The 17,396-nt window shown below is 43.8% G+C and overlaps 4 non-coding genes across 4 annotated transcripts; all 4 read left to right on the forward strand.

The window, feature by feature from the left end:
- The first annotated feature begins 2,619 nt into the window (after positions 1 to 2,619).
- Positions 2,620 to 2,700, forward strand: trnas-aga (transfer RNA serine (anticodon AGA)). The gene has a single exon. It is a non-coding gene; the product is annotated as a tRNA-Ser (tRNA).
- Positions 2,701 to 4,578: 1,878 nt separating this feature from the next.
- Positions 4,579 to 4,659, forward strand: trnas-aga (transfer RNA serine (anticodon AGA)). Its single transcript has one exon. It is a non-coding gene; the product is annotated as a tRNA-Ser (tRNA).
- A 5,324-nt stretch (positions 4,660 to 9,983) lies between these two features.
- trnal-uaa (transfer RNA leucine (anticodon UAA)) lies at positions 9,984 to 10,067 on the forward strand. Its single transcript has one exon. It is a non-coding gene; the product is annotated as a tRNA-Leu (tRNA).
- A 6,834-nt stretch (positions 10,068 to 16,901) lies between these two features.
- Positions 16,902 to 16,984, forward strand: trnaf-gaa (transfer RNA phenylalanine (anticodon GAA)). The gene has a single exon. It is a non-coding gene; the product is annotated as a tRNA-Phe (tRNA).
- Positions 16,985 to 17,396: the final 412 nt, after the last annotated feature.

Raw genomic sequence — 17,396 nt, forward strand, 5'->3', positions numbered from 1 at the left:
CTATCGCTCTCTCTCCATCTGTCTCTCTCCTTGTAACTGTCTTTATCATCGTCTTTCTGTCACTCTTTCCCTCTCTCTCTCTTAATAGATCACACACACACATCTCTGTATATGTATATGTTTGAGTCTTTTTCTCACTCAGTCTGCCTCTCCTTCTCAGTCTCACACTTTCTGTCTCTCGTTGTCTCTATCTCGCTGTCTGTCTCTCCCTGTTTGTCGGTTTGTCTCTGTCTCTCAATGTGTCTGTCAACTTCTCATGGTGCCCAGTTCTGTTCACAGTGGCTCGATTACTGCTCTGACAGAATTGGTACATGTCAGTTCCTCGTTAGTATAGTGGTGAGTATCCACCCCTGTCAGGCGGGAAACCGGGGTTCAATTCCCCGACGGAGAGGGAGTTATTTCATATCGTAGAATTTTACTTCTGTTTCTTGGAAGAGATTCATGTTAAAAAGTTCCAGATCAATATCGAACTGTAAAAATACAGGTAGAGGAGATTGCCTCGTCCAGATTTTTAGCAAACGGAGAATTTTTCAGGAGTCTTTGGCCGTCTGCTGCACAGAGATGGATGACTGAGTTTTTTCTGAGTGACGTTAAAAAAGGCAGCAACACAGTAGTCGTGGCCGAGTGGTTAAGGCGATGGACTAGAAATCCATTGGGTTATCCCGCGTAGGTGCGAATCCTGCCGACTACGATTCTCAGCATTTTTCATTCCATTTCACAATTTAACCGGTTCTCTGCCAAACAAATCCTGAGATAGATGGAATAACGTCCCACAGCTTTCAACACTGACATTTTTTTCTCATTTTTATTAATCTGCAATATTCACGATACATCCGTTTCAAAAATCGAAAACATCAGTCAAAGTTGCGACAGCGATTCAGCCTGTCTATCCCTCGAGATGTCTGAGGCATCTGTGCATGCCCGTTGGTGCGTGTAAATTTTTGGTTTTGTGTGTGTGTGTCTCTGTGTCTGTCTATCTCTATATATGTCTCTGTGTATGTGCAACTGTCTGTGGAAATCATCACCATGAATTTGGTATGTCCTGGAACTTATAAAACAGACTTGGGGGAAATAATAAGGTTGTGAACTTTTGTATCGGCTTTGGTTCAGTGGCAGCATTCTCGACTGAATCGGGAGTTTGTATGTTCAAGTCGCACTTCTGAGACTTGAGCATTATCATCTTGGCTAACACTCAAGTGCAGCACTTGGGGAATTTTGCAATGTTGAAGCTGTTGACTTTCGGATGAAATGTTAAATTGAAGCTCCGTCTGCACCCTCGGGTGGATATGAAAGTTCCCAGTGAAGCTCCGTCTGCACCCTCGGGTGGATATGAAAGTTCCCAGTGCATTACTCGAAAAAGAATAGGAGAGTTGCCCCCGTCTCAATATCACTAAAAATGTTCGTAAATGCTCACTGAAAGCCGATGTGCCTGTGTTTGGATGTGGGGTTGGCGTTGGAGCCCAGACTCTCACAGAGACAGAATGCAGGTTTTCACAGGACCAGGATAGCCGAGTGGTTGAGGCGTTGGCCTTGAATTTTAATGGTTTTTTTCCCACGTGGGTTCGGACCCCGCTCCTGGTATCTCGTTAATTTAACACGGATTTCCTCCCATTCTGATCAGTGAGACCGGATTTTCATCGGTTGAATCAGCAATTTTCTGCAACAATGTGACACTCTGAACCGATAATGAAATGAAATTGTGAAATGCATCTGCGTCGCTCGGTCTCTACCGCTCTCTCTCTCTTCAGAGAGTTGTGTATTTGTTTGTGTGTTTGAGTCTTTGTCTCTCTCAGTCTGACTCACTCTGTCTGTCCCTGTTTCTCTGTTTGTCTCTTTCTCTCAATCTGTCTCTTTCTCACGGTGCCACGTCTGTTCCAATGGGATTCTCTCAGACTCTTTGTCTGACTGGCTCTCTCTTTCCCATCATTTCGGTCTGTCCATGTCTTTGCCTGTCTCTGTGAGTCCCTGCCTGTAAGCTGAGAAATATTTCCATCATTTTCTGTTTTAGTCTCTATCGCTCTCTCTCCATCTGTCTCGCTCCTTGTAACTGTCTTTATCATTATCTTTCTATCACTCTTTCCCTCTCTCTCTTTATAGATCACACACACACATCTCTGTATATGTATATGTTTGAGTCTTTTTCTCACTCAGTCTGCCTCTCCTTCTCAGTCTCACACTTTCTGTCTCTCGTTGTCTCTATCTCGCTGTCTGTCTCTCCCTGTTTGTCGGTTTGTCTCTGTCTCTCAATGTGTCTGTCGACTTCTCATGGTGCCCAGTTCTGTTCACAGTGGCTCGATTACTGCTCTGACAGAATTGGTACATGTCAGTTCCTCGTTAGTATAGTGGTGAGTATCCACCCCTGTCAGGCGGGAAACCGGTGTTCAATTCCCCGACGGAGAGGCAGTTATTTCAAATCGTAGAATTTTACTTCTGTTTCTTGGAAGAGATTCATGTTAAAAAGTTCCAGATCAATATCGAACTGTAAAAATACAGGTAGAGGAGATTGCCTCGTCCAGATTTTTAGCAAACGGAGAATTTTTCAGGAGTCTTTGGCCGTCTGCTGCACAGAGATGGATGACTGAGTTTTTTCTGAGTGACGTTAAAAAAGGTAGCAACACAGTAGTCGTGGCCGAGTGGTTAAGGCGATGGACTAGAAATCCATTGGGTTATCCCGCGTAGGTTCGAATCCTGCCGACTACGATTCTCAGCATTTTTCATTCCATTTCACAATTTAACCGGTTCTCTGCCAAACAAATCCTGAGATAGATGGAATAACGTCCCACAGCTTTCAACACTGACATTTTTTTCTCATTTTTATTAATCTGCAATATTCACGATACATCCGTTTCAAAAATCGCAAGCAACAGTCAAAGTTGTGATAGTGATTCAGCCTGTCTATCCCTCGAGATGACGAAGGCATCTGTGCATGCCCGTTGGTGCGTGCAAATTTTTGCTTTTGTGTGTGTCTCTGTGTCTGTCTATCTCTATATATGTCTCTGTGTATGTGCAACTGTCTGTGGAAATCATCACCATGAATTTGGTATGTCCTGGAACTTATAAAACAGACTTGGGGCAAATTATAAGGTTGTGAACTTTTGTATCGGCTTTGTTTCAGTGGCAGCATTCTCGACTGAATCGGGAGTTTGTGTGTTCAAGTCGCACTTCTGAGACTTGAGCATATCATCTTGGCTAACACTCAAGTGCAGCACTTGGGGAATTTTGCATTGTTGAAGCTGTTGACTTTCGGATGAAATGTTAAATTGAAGCTCCGTCTGCACCCTCGGGTGGATATGAAAGTTCCCAGTGCATTACTCGAAAAAGAATAGGAGAGTTGCCCCCGTCTCAATATCACTGAACATGTTCGTAAATGCTCACTGAAAGCCGATGTGTATGTGTTTGTATGTGGGGTTGGGGTTGAAGCCCAGATCCTCACAGAGACAGAATGTAGGCTTGCACAGGACCAGGATAGCCGAGTGGTTGAGGCGTTGACCTTGAATTTTAATGTTTTTTTTCCCACGTGGTTTCGTACCCCGCTCCTGGTATCTCGTTAATTTAACACGGATTTCCTCCCATTCTGATCAGTGAGACCGGATTTTCATCGGTTGAATCAGCAATTTTCTGTAACAATGTGACACTCTGAACCGATAATAAAATGAAATTGTGAAATGCATCTGCGTCGCTCGGTCTCTACCTCTCTCCCTCTCTTCAGAGAGTTGTGTATGTGTTTGTGTGTTTGAGTCTTTGTCTCTCAGTCTGACTCACTCTGTCTCTCCCTGTTTCTCTGTTTGTCTCTTTCTCTCAATCTGTCTCTTTCTCACGGTGCCACGTCTGTTCCAATGGGATTCTCTCAGACTCTTTGTCTGACTGGCTCTCTCTTTCCCATCATTTCGGTCTGTCCATGTCTTTGCCTGTCTCTGTGAGTCCCTGCCTGTAAGCTGAGAAGTATTTCCATCATTTTCTGTTTTTGTCTCTATCGCTCTCTCTCCATCTGTCTCTCTCCTTGTAACTGTCTTTATCATTGTCTTTCTATCACTCTTTCTCTCTCTCTCTCTTAATAGATCACACACACACATCTCTGTATATATATATGTTTGAGTCTTTTTCTCACTCAGTCTGCCTCTCCTTCTCAGTCTCACACTTTCTGTCTCTCGTTGTCTCTATCTCGATGTCTGTCTCTCCCTGTTTGTCGGTTTGTCTCTGTCTCTCAATGTGTCTGTCGACTTCTCATGGTGTCCAGTTCTGTTCACAGTGGCTCGATTTCTGCTGTGACAGAATTGGTACACGTCAGTTCTTCGTGAGCAGTGGTGAGTATCCCCGCCAGTCTCGCTGGAGACTGGGGTTCAATTCCCCGACGGGGAGCCAGTTGTTTCAAATCGTCGAATTTTACTTCTGTTTCTTGGAAGAGATTCATATTAAAAAGTTCCAGAGCAATATGGAACTATAAAAATACAGGTGGAGGAGATTGCCTCGTCCAGATTTTTAGCAAACGGAGAATTTTTCATGAGTCTTTGGCCGTCTGCTGCACAGAGATGGATGACTGAGTTTTTTATGAGTAACGTTTCAAAAGGCAGCGACACAGTAGTCGTGGCCGAGTGGTTAAGGCGATGGACTAGAAATCCATTGGGTTATCCCGCGCAGGTTCGAATCCTGCCGACTACGATTCTCAGCATTTTTCATTCCATTTCACAATTTAACCGCTTCACTGCCAAACTGATCCTGAGATAGATGGAATAATGTCCCACACCTTTCAACACTGACATTTTTTTCTCATTTTTATTAACCTGCAATATTCGCAATACTTCCGGATAAGAAAATGGAAAAATCAGTCAAAGTTGCGACAGTGATTCAGCATGTCTATCCCTCGAGATGTCTAAGGCATCTGTGCATGCCCGTTGGTGCGTGTAAATTTTTAGTTATGTATGTGTGTGTATCTCTTTGTGTTTCTATCTCTATATCTGTCTCTGTGTATGTGCAACTGTCTGTGCAAATCATCACCATGAATTTGGCAAGTCCTGGAACTTATAAAAAAGACTTAGGGAAAATAATACGGTTGTGATCTTTTGTATCGGCATTGGTTCAGTGGCAGCATTCTCGACTGAATCTGGAGTTTGTGTGTTCATGTCGCACTCCTGAGACTTGAGCATATAATCTTGGCTAACACTCGAGTGCACCAATTGGGGAATTTTGCATTGTTGAAGCTTTCACTTTCGGATTAAATGTTAAAGTGAAGCTCCGTCTGTACCCTCGGGTGGATATGAAAAGTCCCAGAGCATTATTCGAAAAATAATAGGAGAGTTGCCCCCATGTCAATATTGCTAAAAATGTTCGTAAATGCTCACTGAAAGCTGATATGTCTGTTTTTTATATGTGGGGTTGGGGTTGAAGCCCAGTTTCTCACAGAGACAGAATCGAGGTTCTCACAGAAACGGGATAGCCGAGTGGTTAAGGTGTAGGCCTTAAAATTCAATTGGTTTTTTTCCCGCGTGGGTTCGTACCCCACTCATGTTATCTCTTCAATTTAACGCGTATGTCCTCCCATTCTGATCAGTGTACCGGATTTTCATCCGTTGAATCAGCAATTTTCTGCAACGATGTGACACTCTGAACCGATAATGCAATGAAATTGTGAAATGTATCTGTGTCGCTCGGTCTCTGCCTTTCTCTCTCTCTTCAGATAGATTTGTATGCTTGATCCTTTGTCTCTCTCAGTCTGACTCACTCTGTCTGTCCCTGTTTCTCTGTTTGTCTCTGTCTCTCAATCTGTCTCTTTGTCACGGTGCCCACGTCTGTTCCAATGGGATTCTCTCAGACTCTTTGTCTGACTGGCTCTCTCTTTCCCATCATTTCGGTCTGTCCATGTCTTTGCCTGTCTCTTTTAGTCCAGCCTTTAACATAAGTATTTCCATCATTTTCTGTTTTAGTCTCTATCTCTCTCTCTCTGTCTGTTCCTCTCCTTGTCACTGTCTTTATCATTTTCTTTCTCTCACTCTTACCCTCTCTCTCTTAATAGATCACACATACACACATCTCTGTATATGTATGCGTTTGTGTCTTTTTCTCACTAAGTCTGCCTCTCCTTCTCAGTCTTACTCTTTCTGAATCTTGTTGTCTCTAACTCGCTGTCTGTCTCTCCCTGCTTGTCGGTTTGTCTCTGTCTCTCAATGTGTCTGTCGACTTCTCCTGGTGTCCAGTTCTGTGCACTGCTCGATTCCTGCTCTGACAGTGCTGCTACCTGTAGGTTCCTCGTTAGTACAGTGGTGAGTATCCCCGCTTGTCACGCGGGAGACTGGGTTTCAATTCACCGACTGGAAGCCAGGTGTTTCAAAATGTAGAATTTTACTTCTGTTTCTTGGTAGAGATTCATATTAAAAAGTTCCAGAGCCATATAGAACTGGAAAAATACACATAGAGGAGATTGCCTCTTCCAGATTTTTAGTAAACGGAGACTTTTACAGGATTCTTTGGCCGTCTGCTGCAAGGAGATGGATGACTGAGTTTTTTCTGATTAACGTTTAAGAAGACAGAGTTGCATTCGAAGTGGCCGAGTGGTTAAGACGATGGATTAAAAATCCATTGGGTTTTCCCTGCGTAGTTTTGAAGCCTGTCCACTACGATTCTCGGCATTTTTTCATTCCATTTCACAATTTAACCAGAACTTTGCAAAACTGATCCTGAGATAGATGGTATAACGTCCCACACCTTTCAACACTGACATTTTTTTCTCATTTTTATTCATCTGCAATATTTACGATAAATACGGATAGGAAACCACAAAAATCAGTCAAAGTTGCGTCAGTGAGTCAGCCTGTCTATCCCTTTATCTGTTGAAGGCATCTGTGTAGGTCCGTTGGTGCGTGTAAATTTATGGTTATGTATGTGGGTGTGTCTCTGTGTCTGTCGATCTGTATATATGTCTCTGTGTATGTGCAACTGTCTGTGGAAATCATCACCATGAATTTGGTATGTCCTGGAAATTATAAAAAAGACTTGGGGAAAATAAGACGGTTGTGGACGTTTGTATCGGCTTTGGTTCAGTGGCAGCATTCTCGACTGAGTCAGGAGTTTGTGTGTTCAAGTCGCACTCCTGAGACTTGAGCATATCATCTTGGCTAACACTCAAGTGCCTCAATTGGGGAATTTTGCAATGTTGAAGCTGTTGACTTTCGGATGAAATGTTAAATTGAAGCTGAGTCTGTACCCTCGGGTGTATGTGAAAGGTCCCAGAGCCTTACTCGAAAAAGAATAGGAGAGTTTCCCCCGTGTCAATATTACTAAAAATGTTCGTAAATGCTCACTGAAAGCCTCCATGTATGTGTGTCTGTGGGGGTGGGGTTGAAGCCCAGTTTCTCATAGAGACAGAATCCATATTCTGACAAGACCAGGATGGCCGAGTGGTTAAGGCGTTGGCCTTAAAATTAAATGGGATGATTCCCACGTGTTCTCGTAGCTGACTCCTGGTACTTCATTAATTTAACACCGATTTCCTCCCATTCTCATCAGTAATACCCGACTTTTATCTGTTGAATGTGCAACTCTGTGACACTCTGAGCCGATAATAAATTAAATTGTGAAATGTATCGGTGTCGCTCGGTCTCTGCCTGTCTCTTTCTTTAGAGAGGTGTGTTTGTGTTTGTGTGTTTTTCACTCTCAGTCTGACTCACTCTGTCTGTTCCTGTGTCTCTGTCTCTTTCCCACGGTGTCCAGTTCTGTTCCAATGGGATTCTCTTAGACTCTTTGTCAGACTGGCTCTCTCTTTGCCATCATTTCTGTCTGTCCATGTCTTTGCCTGCCTCTGTTAGTTCCTGTCTCTAACCTGCTGAGTATTTCCAGCATTAGTGTTTCTATCTCTGACACTTTCTATCTGTCGCTCTCTCTCTCCTTGTCACTGTCTTTATTACTCTCTTTCTCTCACTCTTTCCCTCTCTCTTTATAGATCACACACACACATCTCTGTATATGTGTGTGTTTGAGTCTTTTTCTCACTCAGTCTGCCTCTCCTTCTCAGTCTCACACTTTCTGTCTCTCATTGTCTCTATCTCGTTGTCAGTCTCTCCCTGATTGTCGGTTTGTCTCTGTCTCGCAATGTGTCTGTCGTCTTCTCATCGTGTCCAGTTCCATTCACAGCTCGCTTCCTGCTCTGATAGAACTCATGCTCGTTAGTATAGTGGTGAGTATCCCCGCCTGTTCCGCCGGAGACCGTGGTTCTACTTCCCGACGCGGTGGCAGCATTTGCAAAATGCAGTATTTTACTTGTTTCTTGGTGTTGATTCATATTAAAAAGTTCCAGAGCAATATAGAACAGTACAAATACAGGAAGAGGAGATTGCCTGTTCCAGATTTTTAGCAAACAGAGACTTTTTCTGGATTCTGTGGCCGTCTGCTGCACAGAGATGGATGACTGAGTTTTATCTGAGTAACATTGAATGATGCAGCGAGCCAGTAGTCGTGGCCGAGTGTGTAAGACAATGGACAAAAAATCCATCGGGGTTTCTCTGCGCAGGTTTGAACTCTGCCGACTATGTTTCTCAGCATATTTCATTCTGTTTCACAATTTAACCACGTTACTGCAAAACTGATTCTGAGATAGATAGAGCAACGTCCCACATCTTTCGATGCAGCCGCTGTTTTCTTTCTACATTAATCTGCAGTATTCACGATACATACGGATAGAAAAACGCAAAAACCAGCCAAAGTAGCGACAGTCACACTGCCTGTCTATCCATCTATTTGTCTAAGGCAACCTGTGTATATCTTGATCTGGGTGTCATGGTACATCAGTCATTGAAAGTTGGCATGTAGGTGCAGCAGGCGGTGAAGAAAACAAATGGCATGTTCGCCTTCATAGCTAGGGGATTTGAGTATGGGAGCAGGAAGATATTACTGCAGTTGTACAGGGCCTTGGTGAGGTCACACCTGGAATATTGTGTTCAGTTTTGGTCCCCGAATCTGAGGAAGGACTTCCTTGCTATTGAGGGAGTACAGCGAAGGTTCACCAGCATGATTCCCGGGATGGCAGGATTGACATTTGAGGAGAGACTGGCTCAACTGAGCTGGTATCCACTGGAGTTTAGAAGAATGAAAGGGGATCTCACAGAAACATATAAAATTCTGACGAGATTGGAGGCTGGAAGAATGTTCCCATTGCTGGGGAGTTTGAGACCAAGGATTACAGTCTAAAAATAAGGGGTAAGCCATTTATGACCGAGATGAGGAGAAACTTCTTCACTCAGAGAGTGGTTAACCTGTGAAATTTTCTACCGCAGAAAGTCGTTGAGGCCAGTTCATTCGATATATTCAAAAGGGAGTTAGATATGGCCCTTTTGGCTAAAGAGATCAAGGGGTATGGAGAGAAAGCAGGAAAGGGGTACTGAGGTTGAATGATGAGCCATGATCTTATTGAATGGTGGTGCAGGCTCGAAGGGCCGAATGGCATATTCCTGCAACTAATTTCTATGTTTCTATATTGATGCATGTATATTTTTTTTATTGTGTGTGCGTGTGTCTGTGTATGTCTATATGTATGTATGTCTCTGTGTATGTGCAACTGTCTGTGGAAATCATCACCATGAATTTGGTACATCCCGGAACTTTTAAAACACTTGGGGAAAATAATACTGCTGTGATCTTTGGTATCGGTTTTGGTTCAGTGGCTACATTCTCGACTGAATCAGGAGGTTGTGTGTGTGAGTCCCACTCCTGAGACTTGAACACATCATCTTGGATGACACTCAAATGCAGTATTTGGGGAATTTTGCATTGTTGAAGCTGTTGACCATCGGCTGAAATTTTAAATTGAAGCTCCATTTGCACCCTCGGGTGGATGTGAAAGTTCCCAGAGCCTTAGTCGAAAAAGAATAGGAGAGTTGCGCCCGTGTCAATATTACGAAAAATGCTCCCTGAAATCCTCTGTGTCTGTGTGTCTGTGGGGATGGAGCTGAAGCCCAGATTCTCAGAGGCAGAGTCCAACCATTGACAGGATCAGGACCAGGATGACCGAGTTGTAAAGGCGTTACATTTAAGATGTAATGGGTTGTATACTCGCGTGGGTTCAAACCCCACTCCTGGTGATTCCTTAATTAAACAGAGATTTTTCCCATCCTGCCGAGTGATACCCGATTTTCATCTGCTGAATCACCAATTTTCTGCAACGATGTGACATTCTGAGCCGACGATGAAATGAAATTGTGAAATGTATCTGTGTTACTCGGTCTCTGTCTCTTTCTCTCTTTAGAGAGCTGTGAATGTGTTTGAGTCATTGTCTCTCTCAGTCTGCCTCTCTCTGACACACTCTCTCTGTCCCTGTTTCTCTGTTTGTCCCTGTCTCTCAATCTGTCTCTTTCTCACGGTGTCTCGTTCTGTTGCAATGGGATTCTCTCAGACTCTCAGTCTGACTGCCTATCTCTGTCCCATTATCTCTGTCTGTCCATGTCTTTGCCTGTCTCTGTTAATCCCTGTCTCTAACCTGATAAATATTTCCGTTGTGTTCTGTTTTTGTCTCTATGTCTCTCTCTCTATCTGTATCTCTCTCCATCTGTCGCCCTCTTTTACTCTCTCTTTGTCCCTGTCCTTTTCTCTGTCATTCCATCACTATTTGCCTCCCTCTCTTTATGGAGCACGCAAATACATATCTGTGTATGTATGTGTTTGAGTCTTTTTCTCATTCAGTCTGATCCTCCCTTTCAGTCTCAAACTTTCTGTCTCTCTTTGTCTCTATCTCGCTGTCTGTCTGTCCCCGTTTCCCTGTTTGTCTCTGATTCTCAATGTGTCTGTCTCTTTCTCACGGTGTCCAGTTCTGTTCGAATGGGATTCTCTCAGTCTCTCTGTCTGACTGTCTCACTCTTTCCCATCATCTCTGTCTCTCTATATTTCTGCCTATCTGTCTCTCTTTGCCTGTCGCTGGTAGTTCCTGTCTTAACCTGCTGAGTATTTCCATCATTTTCTGTTGATATCTTTGTCTCTCTCTCGACCTGTCGTTCTCTCTCTATCTGTCTCTCTCCTTGTCACTGTCTTTATCACTGTCTTTCTTTCACTCTTTCCCTCTCTCTCTTTATTGATCACACACACACATCTCTGTATATGTAGGTTTTTGAGTCTTTTTCTCAGAGTCTGCCTGACTTTTCAGTCTCACCCTTTCTGTCTCTCGTTGTCCCTCTATCGCTGTCGATCTCTCCCTGATTGTCGGTTTGTCTCTGTCTCTCAATGTGTCTGTCGACTTCTGTTCACAGCTCGATTACTGCTCTGACATCGCCCGTATCTTCGTCCGGAGAGTCGTGATTTTGCTCCCCTGTTAAGCAATCGAACCGGGTTCAATTCCCCGACGGAAAAGCAGTTTTTTGAAAATGTCTAATTTTACTTCTGTTTCTTGGTATAGATTCATATTACAAAGTTCCAGAACAATATAGAACAGTAAAAATACAGCCAGAGGCGATTGCCTCTTCCAGATTTTTTGCAAACAGAGTCTTTTTCAGGATTCTGTGGCCGTCTGCTGCACAGAAATGGATGACTGAGCTTTTTCTGAGTAACATTTAAAGTGCTGGATCCGCAGTAATTGTGGTCGAGTGGTTAATGCAATTGGCTTGAAATCCTTTGGGTTTTCGGCGCTCAGGTTCGAATCCTGCCAACTACGATTCTCAGCAATTTTCTTCACAATTTAACCAGGTTTTTGCAAAACTAATCCTGAGATAGGTGGAATAACGTCCTACACCTTTCAACACTGACATCTATTTCTCATTTTTATTAATCTGCAATATTCACGATACATACGGATAGAAAAACGCAAAAATCAGCCAAAGTCGCGAAAGAGACTCAGCCTGTCGATCCCTCGAGATGTCGCAGGCATCTGTGCATGTCCGTTGGTGCATGTATATTTTTGGTTATGTATGTATGTGTGTGTCTCTGTGTCTGTCTATCTGTATATATGTCTCTGTGTATGTGCAACTGTCTGTGGAAATCATCACCATGAATTTGGTATGTCCTGGAACTTTTCAAAAAGACTTGGGGAAAATAATACGGTTGTGAACTTTGGTATCAGCTTTGGTTCAGTGGCAGCATCGTCGACTGAAAAACGCAAAAGCCAGACAAAGTAGCGACAGTGACCCTGCCTGTCTATCCATCTATTTGTCTAAGGAAACCTGTGTATATCTGGATCTGGGTGTCATGGTAAATCAGTCATTGATTGCAGGTGCAGCATGCGGTGAAGAATGCAAATGGCATGTTCGCCTTCATAGCTAGGGGATTTGAGTATAGGAGCAGGGAGGTCTTACTGCAGTTGTACAGGGCCTTGGTGAGGCCACTCCTGGAATATTGTGTTCAGCTTTGGTCTCCGAATCTGAGGAAGGACGTCCTTGCTTTTGAGGGAGTACAGCGAAGGTTCACCAGCATGATTCCCGGGATGGCAGGACTGACATATGCGCAGAGACTGGATCAACTGGGCTGGTATCCACTGGAGTTTAGAAGAATGAGAGGGGATCTCATAGAAACAAATAAAATTCTGACGAAATTTGACAAGTGAGAGGCAGGAAGAATGTTTCCGTTACTGGGGAGTTTGAGAACCAGGGGTCACAGTCTAAAAATAAGGGGTAAGCCATTTAGGACCGAGATGAGGAGAAACGTCTTCACTCAGAGAGTCAGTACCCTGTGGAATTCTCTACCGCAGAAAGTTGTTGAGGCCAGTTAGTTCGATATATTCAAGAGGGAGTTAGATATGGCCCTTACGACTCAAGGGTTCAAGGGGTATGGAGAGAAAACAGGAAATGTATACTGAGGTTGAATGATCAGCCATGATCTTAAAGAATGGTGGTGCAGGCTCGCAGGGCCGAATGGCCTGCTCCTGCAACTAATTTCTATGTTTCTATGTTTCTATGTTGACGCGTGTATATTTTTGGTTATTGTGTGTGTGTGTGTCTGTGTATGTCTATCTGTATGTATGTATCTGTGTATGTGCAACTGTCGATGCAAATCATCACCATGAACGTGGTATGTCCTGGAAATTTTTTAAAAACTTGGGGAAAATAATACGGTTGTGATCTTTGGTATCGACCTTGGTTCATTGGCTTTATTCTCGACTGAATCAGGAGGTTGTGTGTGTAACTTCCACTCCTGAGACTTGAGCAGATAATCTTTGCTGACACTCAAGTGCAGTACTTGGGGAATTTTGCATTGTTGAAGCTGTTGACCATCAGCTGAAATGTTAAATTGAAGCTCCGTCTCCAACCTCGGCTGGATGTGAAAGTTCCCAGAGCATTACACGAAAAAGAATAGGAGAGTTGCGCCCGTACAATATTACTAAAAATGTTCGTAAATGCTCACTGAAACCCGATGTGTATGTGTGTATGTTGCTGTGGGGGTGGAGCTGAAGGCCACATTCTCAGAGACAGAATCCAAACGCTACAAAGACCAGGATGGGCGAGTGTTTACCGCGTTGGCCGTAAAATTCAATGGGTTTTTCCCACGTGGATTCGAACCCCAATCCTAGAATCTCTTTTATTTAACAGAGATTTTTCCCATCCTGCCCAGTGATACAAGATTTTCATCTGTTGAATCTGCAATTTTCTGTAACTCTGTTACACTCTAAGCCGATCATGAAATGAAATTGTGAAATGTATCTGTGTATCTCAGTCTCTGCCTTTCTCTCTTTAGAGAGCTGTGTGTGTGTTTGTGTGCTTGATCCTTTGTCTCCCTCAGTCTGCCTCTCTCTGACTCACACTGTCTGTGCCTGGTTCTCTGTTTGTCTCTGTCTCTCAATCTGTCTCTTTCTCACGGTGTCCAGTTCTGTTCCAATGCGATTCTCTCAGACTCTCTGTATGACAATCTCTCTCTTTCCCATCCTCCCTGTCCATGTCTTTGTCTGTCTCATTTTGTCCCTGTCTCTAATCTGATGAGTATTTGCATCATTTTCTGTTTTTGAAACATAGAAACATAGAAAATAACTGCAGGAGTAGGCCATTAGGCCCTTCGAGCCTGCACCGCCATTCAATATTATCATGGCTGATCATTCTTTCAGTTACCCTTTCCTGTTTTCCTCTCCATCCCACTTCATCCACTCAACCGTAAGGACCATATCTAACTCTCTCTTGAATATATCCAATGAACTGGCTTCAACAACTCTCTGTGGCAGGGAATTCCACAGGTCAACAACTCTCTGAGTGAAGAAGTTTCTACTCATCTCACTGCTAAATGGCCTACCCCTTATCCTAAGACTATGTCCCCTGGTTCTGTCTTCCCCAACATCGAGAACATTCTTCCCGAATCTAACCTGTGCAGTCCCGTCAGAATCTTATATGATTCTATGAGATCCCCTCTCATCATTCTAAACGCCAGTGATTAAAGGCCTAGTTGATCCAATCTCTCCTCATATGACAGTCCTGCCATCCCTGGAATCAGTCTGGTTTACCTTCGCTGCGCTCCCTCAACAGCAAGAACGTCCTTCCTCAGACTAGGAGACCAAAACTGAACACGATATTCCCGGTGTGTCCTCACGAAGGCCTTGTACAACTGCAGTAAGATCTCCTGGCTCCTATATTCAAATCCTCTAGCTACGAAGACAACATACCATTTGCCTTCTTTACCGCCTGCTGTACCTGCATGCCCACTTTCAGTGACTGATGAACCATAACACCAAGGTCTCACTGCAACTCCCCCTTTTCTAGTTTTCCGCCATTCAGATAATATTCTGCCTTCGTGTTGTTGCCCCCAAAATGGATAACCTCACATTTATCCACATTATACTGCATCTGCCATGTATTTGCCCACTCACCTAATCTGTCCAATTCACCCTGCAGCCTCTTAGCATCCTCTTCACAGCTCGGACCGCCACCCAGTTTAGTGTCATCCGCAAACTTGGAGATATTACACTCTATTCCTTCAACCAAACCGTTCATGTATATTGTAAAGAGCTGGAGTCCCAGCACTGAGCCCTGCGGCACCCCACTAGTCACTTCCTGCCAGTTTGAAAAGGACCCGTTTATCCCGATTCTCTGCATCCTGTCTGCCAACCAGTTCTCTATCCATGTCAGTACATTAATCCCAATACCATGTGCTATGATTTTGTGCACCAATCTCTAGTGCGGGACCTTGTCAAAAGCCTATTGAAAGTCCAAATACACCACATCCACTGGTTCTCCCTTGTCCACTCTACTCATTACATCCTCAAAAAATTCCAGAAGATTCGTCAAGCGTGATTTCACTTTCATAATCCATGCTGACTCGGTCCGATCCTGTCACTGCTTTCCAAATGGGCTGCTATTTCATCCTTAATGATTGATTCCAATATTTTCCCCACGACTGATGTCAGGCTAACTGGTCTATAATTAGCTGCTTTCTCTCTCCCTCCTTTTTTAAAAAGTGCCATCACATTAGCTACCCTCTAGTCCATAGGAACTGATCCAGGGTCGATGGATTGTTGGAAAATGATCACCAATGCATCCACTATTTCTAGGGCCACTTCCTTAAGTACTCTGGGATGCAGACTATCAGGAGCCGGGGATTTATCGGCTGAAAATCCCAACAATTTCTCCAACACAATTTCCCGCCAATAAGGATATCTCTCAGTTCCTCATTCTCACGAGATGCACAGTCCCCTCGTACATTCGGAAGGATTTTTGTATCTTCCTTTGTAAAGACAGAACCGAATTATTGTCTCTATCTGTCTTTCTCTCTATCTGTCTCCCTCTTTGTCTCTTTCATTGTCCCTGTCTTTGTCTCTGTCATTGCATCATATTTGCCTCCTTCTCTTTATGGAGCACACAAACATATCTCTGTGTATGTATGTGTTTGAGTCGTTTTCTCATTCAGACTGACCCTCCCTCTCAATCTCAAACTTTCTGTCTCTCTTTGCCTCTATCTCGCTGTCTGTCTCTCCCTGTTTCCCTCTTTGTCTGTCTCTCAACGTGTCTGTCTCTTTCTCACGATGTCCAGTTCTGTTCCAGTGGGATTCTCTCAGTCTCTCTGTCTGACTGTCTCTCTCATTCCCATCATCTCTATCTGTCTATGTCTCGACCTGACTGTCTCTATTTGCCTGTCGCTGTTAGTTCCTGTCTCTAACCTGCTGAGTATTTCCATCATTTTCTGTTTATATCTCTGTATATCTCTCTATCTGTCGCTCACTCTTCATCTGTCTCTCTCCTTGTTACTGTCTTTATCACTGTCTTTCTCTCACTGTTTCCCTCTCTCTCTTTATATCTGTATGTGTGTGTGTTTGTGTCTTTTTCTCACTCAGTCTGCCTCTCCTTCTCAGTCTCACACTTTCTGTCTCACGTTGTCTCTATCTTGCTGTCTGTCTCTCCCTGTTTGTCGGTTTGTCTCTGTCTCTCAATGTGCCTGTCTACTTCTCATGGTGTCCATTTCTGTTCTCAGCTCGATTCCTGCACTGACAGAATCCACACCCGTCAGCTCCTCATTCGTGTCTTAGTTAATATCCCTCTCTGTCACGCGCGAGGTAGGCGTTCAATTCCCCGACGAGGATGAAGCTTTTTTAAAATGTTGAATATTACTTCAGTATGCCCTGAAACTTTATAAAAAGACTTGGGGAAATTAATACGGATGTGAACTTTGGTATCGGCTTTGGTTCAGTGGCAGCATTCTCGACTGAATAAGGAGGTTGTGTGTGTAAGTCCCACTCCTGAGACTTGAGCATATAATCTTGGCTGACACTCAAATGCAGTATTTGGGGGATTTTGCATTGTTGAAGCTGTTGACTTTCGGATAAAATGTTAAATTGAAGCTCCGTCTGCACCCTCGGGTGGATGTGAACGTTCCCAGTGCATTACTCGAAAAAGAACAGGAGAGTTGCCCCTGTGTCAATATTACTATAAATATTCGAAAATGCTCATTGAAAACCTGTGTCTGTGAGAGTGGAGCTGCAGCCCAGATTCTCACAGAGACAAAATCCGAATACTGACAAAACCAGGATGGCCGAGTTGTTCAGGCGTTGGACGGAAAATCCAATGGGTTTGTACCTGCATGGGTTCGAACCCCACTCCTGGTAAATCTTTAAATTCAAACCGATTTCCTGCCATCCTGCTCAGTTGCACCCGAATCTATTTTGTTGAATCTGCATTTGTCGATAACTTTGTAACATTCAAACAAATGGGATTGTGCAATGTATCTGTGCCTCTCACTCTCTGTCTTTAGAGTGCTATTTATGTGTTTGAGTCTGACTCTCTGTGTCTGAGGAATTAGAAGCTGCATTTAGGGAGCTGGGAGCTAAATTAACAAATCGGACCTCAAAGGTAGCAATCTCAGGGATAGCTACCACTTTTCAGAGTAGGAATCGCAGGATAGTTCAGATGACTGTGTGTTGCAGAAGGGAGGGATTCAATTTATTGGGACATTGGAACCGTTCTGTGGGAGCTGGGACCTGTGCAAACCGGACGGTCTGCACCTCAGCAGAACCAATG

This window comes from Pristiophorus japonicus, chromosome 23, assembly GCF_044704955.1.
Source record: "Pristiophorus japonicus isolate sPriJap1 chromosome 23, sPriJap1.hap1, whole genome shotgun sequence".
Classification (NCBI taxonomy): Eukaryota; Metazoa; Chordata; class Chondrichthyes; family Pristiophoridae; genus Pristiophorus; species Pristiophorus japonicus.